The sequence below is a fragment of the Vigna umbellata genome, chromosome 9 (genome assembly GCF_029865625.1).
Source record: "Vigna umbellata cultivar VRB3 chromosome 9, Vumbellata_1.0, whole genome shotgun sequence".
NCBI lineage: Eukaryota > Viridiplantae > Streptophyta > Magnoliopsida > Fabales > Fabaceae > Vigna > Vigna umbellata.
This window is the reverse complement of record NC_142173.1, coordinates 24,196,611-24,201,433: the sequence shown is the minus strand read 5'-3', so window position 1 is coordinate 24,201,433 and position 4,823 is coordinate 24,196,611. Positions and strand designations below refer to the sequence as shown.

The 4,823-nt window shown below is 36.5% G+C and overlaps 1 long non-coding RNA gene across 1 annotated transcript; it reads left to right on the top strand.

Moving 5' to 3' along the window:
* The first annotated feature begins 2,200 nt into the window (after positions 1-2,200).
* Positions 2,201-3,482, top strand: LOC148192991 (uncharacterized). The gene is made up of 2 exons (XR_015782065.1): positions 2,201-2,864; positions 3,123-3,482. It is a non-coding gene; the product is annotated as an uncharacterized LOC148192991 (long non-coding RNA).
* The last annotated feature ends 1,341 nt before the right edge of the window (positions 3,483-4,823 follow it).

Genomic DNA, 4,823 nt, shown 5'->3' with positions numbered 1-4,823 from the left:
TGTCATAATATGTTGTGTCTAAAAGGAAAGTTTAATTATGATTTCATACTAAGTGTTTTGTTCATTCATTGTTTAAAAGCAATTGAATTTGATAATTAAGTAAGTGTGGTACTATATGTTTTATTCAGTCATATTTACTTTTAACACTAAGTAGGTGTACTTCTTAGTACTAAATTCTTCTTATGTAGTGTTCTTCACTGAATATGGTCACTTATTCTAACCTTCAATCCTCTTGACATGAACAGAGGTCGTTTTAATGGACAAATCATGGATAGAGATGCCTCGAAATATATGAGAGGATTGATTACCTTCTTGGACTTTGCATTCACTAATAGTGGTGTTAGGGAAAGATAATATGCTTATGTTAAAAATGCAATTTTAAGAAATGGAAAAGTCGTGAAGAAATATTATGAGCACTCAATTGTTAAATCTTTTCCAAAAGGATATACATTGTGGCTTCTACACAGGGAAAGAAGAGTAAATGATGAAGTTCCTCAAGTAATAGTCGAAGAAGATGGTGGAAGAGTTTCAATTAGTGATAATATGTGTGAAATGGTTACTAATGTATTTGCGCAATTTTAATTTCTTCGCAGATACAAATGCAAGATCACAAGAAATACTTAAAAACAAATGATGTTTGGGATTTCCCTCAAAATGAAAGGATTGTTGTACATTGGAATGATGAGTGTCAACCAATTGAAGATGGTGGAGCATTGTTGAATCGATTCTTAGGGAGTATTGCTAGAAACTTCAAGGTGTTTCCTATTTGCTATTCTACATGGAAAAAGATTCCTAAAGAGTACAATTTAGTAGTGGGATATACATTGTGAATAGAAAAGTTAGACTTTAATTCTTTGAGACCTACCTTAAATCTATATAAATAGAGTCATGAATATAAAACTAGACCTTAATTCACATTATTCACATTACTCCTTCATGTCATACGACATTTTGGATAAATAGAGTCATGCAAACACAATTGTAATTACAACCATCCTTAAAAACTTGTCGCAACCGGAATCGCGACGGGATGACATTCCAAAAAAGAACGAACGAGTTTTGAAAAAGAGATTTGGAGTCGCCACCATAGTTTATTTTGGAAAACTACGAGAAAACCATAAAATGATAAGGCATGGTCCACGAAAACCAAATTCTGGGTTCGGGAGTCAGTTACGTGTAGGGAAGGTATTAGCACCCTACGACGCTTACCCTAAGGCAGTACCTTTAACTAAATACGCGAATAGGATGTGTTTTTCAAAATGTGTAAATTCCACCTAAAAAGTAAAAATCTAAAGAAACAAAATATGTATTTTTTTTATTTTTGTGCCCGACAAGGATTGACCTTGCTCCTACGTATCCTCAGTCAGACTAAGAAATCAAGGCTATGTAGTTCTAGCTAAAAGGTTGATTGTTGTTTTGAGGATGTGAATGTTTTATATTTTGGTATTTTTATGTGAGAAGGAGAAAATGTTTTTTAGCACAAGGACGATGCAAACGATCACACACATTCGTAAACCTTTAAAATATTTATTATTATTATTATTATTTAAGAAAGAAGAAAAGGTTCTAACACAAGGACGATGCGTGCGATCACACATGTGCCTAAACCTTTAAAACATTTTTATTATTTTTTAGAAGAGAAGAAGAAAAGGTTCTAACACAAGGACAATGCATACGATCACACTTATGCCTAAACCTTTAAAATATTTTTATTATTTTTTAGAAGAGAAGAAGAAAAGGTTTTAGCACAAGGACGATGCGTACGATCACACATGTGCCTAAACCTTTAAAACATTTTTATTATTATTTTTTTAGAAGAGAAGAAGAAAAGGTTTTAACACAAGGACGATGCGTACGATCACACATGTGCCTAAACCTTTAAAATATTTTTATTATTTTTTAGAAGAGAAGAAGAAAATGTTTTAGCACAAGGACGATGCGTGCGATCACACATGTGCCTAAACCTTTAAAATATATTTTTTATCATTTCTCATAAAAGTGCATTTAAAAAGTAGATAAATATTTAAAATGGAAACAAAAGAGAGAGAAAAAACATAAAAATAAAAGTAAAATAAAAGGATAAATAAATAAATAATGAAAATAAAGTAAAATGTAAAAGGATAAAATAAAATAAAAGTAAAATAATAAGTAAATAAAAAAAAGGGTGCGGAGGTGCTAAATAAGAAACAAGGGTGCCTAAACAAAAAAACGAAAAGGGCCAAAGCCCACGCGGAGAGGGGTGCGAAAATGAGAATAAGGGGGCGTAGGGAAGAAATTCATATTTTTTTTTGTTTTTTAGGAACAGAACGGGCCTGAGCCCAAAGCAAGGAATGGACGTAGGGGTGTAAAGGTGAGAAATGGGGGGTGCGCGTAGGAGAGAAAATGTTTTATTTTTTTTGTAAGCTGGATCAGAAGGCCCAAGGCCCTTTTTGCTTCTCAGATATGGAAAACCCCTAGAGGTTCTCACATCCTAACTCATTTCAAACACTGATGCACCCCCGGGACTGAAGTTTCTCCCCATGGACGAGAAACCCTAGAGGCACTCACCACTCACTCTGCCTCAGCCTCCGTTCAAACGGTCGGCCACCGTGACGGACCCCCGCTCAGTCCAAGGCGCCACCAGCGACTAGGCGCCACCGGAGCCGCCGCCAACTCTTTCTCCCTTCCTCTTCGCGCAGGAAGTTCTCTCCCTTCTTCGTCGAACACCGCCTGAGCGAGCCTAGACGTCTCGAACCAAGACACCATCGGCGTCGCACATCACGGCCAAGGTTGCCGCCGGATATCGCCTCCATCGAAACTGGCTGCCGCCGCCTTCGGATCACGAACCAGGGTCACGCCGGTGACGCAACTCGCTGCCAGCGCACGTAACTCTTTTCTCCCTCTTCTCCTACCATAGTCGCCGCCACCACAGAGGCGGAAACTGCCGCCACCGAGGCCACCACTAGTGTGGTTCCACGGTTTGTATATCATACAAAACGGCCATTGAGGCTTGTGGAGACAATGTTTGGGGGTTCGGGATTTTTGTTCTGATGTTGTGATTTGTATGTGATTGGTGGGTGAATATGGAGTGTAAAAGATGGGTTACTGGGATTTGGGTCGTGATGCAAAACATTGATTTGCAGGTTCAGGTTTGTGATTAAAGGTGTGAAGATTTCTTGCACCGCGAAACTGGGAATTGGGGGAAATGGTCGATGGTTATCCCAAGAAGTTGAATGGTGGTGGTTTGCTCGAGAGGACAAATTGTGAATAAAATGGCAGGGGGTTTGTAATTAACGTATACCGGTATACCCAGATTGAGAGGAACCTATGGAGGAACCTATGGTCTACTAGAAGAACAAAACCACTTCTATTCTTTTAGTTTTTTTATAAGAACTGATACGAAAATGTATCAGTTTTTGCTTTGCTTTTTGTTATGTGTTTTCTGCGTAATGGACATTGAAGTCGTGCTAGGGGAATATATACCTATCTCCTATTATCATTTATCTGATGTTGCATGCATCGAAATTACATATTGGGTGTATTTTGATTAACATGTGAAGTCACAAAAGAGGCAAACGACTATGTACTGATCAAACATCCTTCATACATATCCAGACAACATCATTCATTCATATCTAGACACATAACAAAGGGCATGCATTCACATAAGACAAGGCCAAGAGCTTAGACAGAGAAACTTACCTTCGCAGCTTCAAACGAAACTCTTCCTTTTGGTTCTAGCTCCCTTTGCCCTCTTCGAGTGATCTTCCTTTTTGGTTGTCTCACCTTCTTACAAGCGTAAGAAGGTTGAAGGCAAATGGGTTCGGATGACCATGAGGTCTTCTCTTGATTACCAAGTGGCGGTGATAGGCGATGAGGGTAAGTCTCTAATGTTCTCTGATGGTGAGGTCTCTCTCCTCCTCCAGAAAGTTCTCCCTCCCCTCCTCTTTATTAACTATGATGAAGCCCCTTTTCAAAACCAAAGCACACTCCTTCCTGTTGTATTGCTTCATGGGAACTCTGGGACATGGGAACTCTGGGATATCCTCTGGCGCGGGATTTTCTTTGTCTCTTTTCTTTCTTCATGTTTCCACTTTGCAGTTGGCAGATGCTCGTTCAAAACTCTTTTCCCTTCCATGTATGGCTGCTGCTGCTTAAGAATTTTCAGCAAGAAAAACAAATACCTTTTTCACGCTGCCACCGTGTAAACATATTCTAAGCATTCTCTGTATGCTCGAACACTGCAACTGATCCCTTCAGGAGGAGGGAACAGAGTTGACCTTGGGATTTTACTTTTTCCTTTTCTTTCACTTCTTTTTTTTTTATGTCACCATTGCAGTGCAAATTTTTATATAAAAAAGTAACATTTTCTTGAATTTAAAAAATAAAAATAAAAACAAATTAAAAGGGAAACAACAAAATAAAATAAAAAATATAAAAGTAAACCTAAAAAAGAGAAAATAAAATAAAATAAAATGAAATAACATAAAGCAAAATGGAATAACATAAAATAAAATAAAGATAAAACAAAGAAATAAGATAAAATAAAAGAAAATAAAATAAAACCAAATAAAATGAAGTAAAAATAAAAATAAAATAAAATAAAACAAAATAAAATATAAACAGGAGAGAAAATAAATAAAATCGAAACAAAGTAAAAACAGAGGATAAAAATAATTGAAAAAGAAAAACAGAACAAAATCATTTTTTTTGAGACTTCGTATCAAATTTATCTTTCCCGTTTATTTTATTTTATTACGCCTTCTTAACTCTAGATATTTTTTTAACTATATGGACGAAATTGGGTATTAACAAAACTATAATACCGTGACATAAATTACATC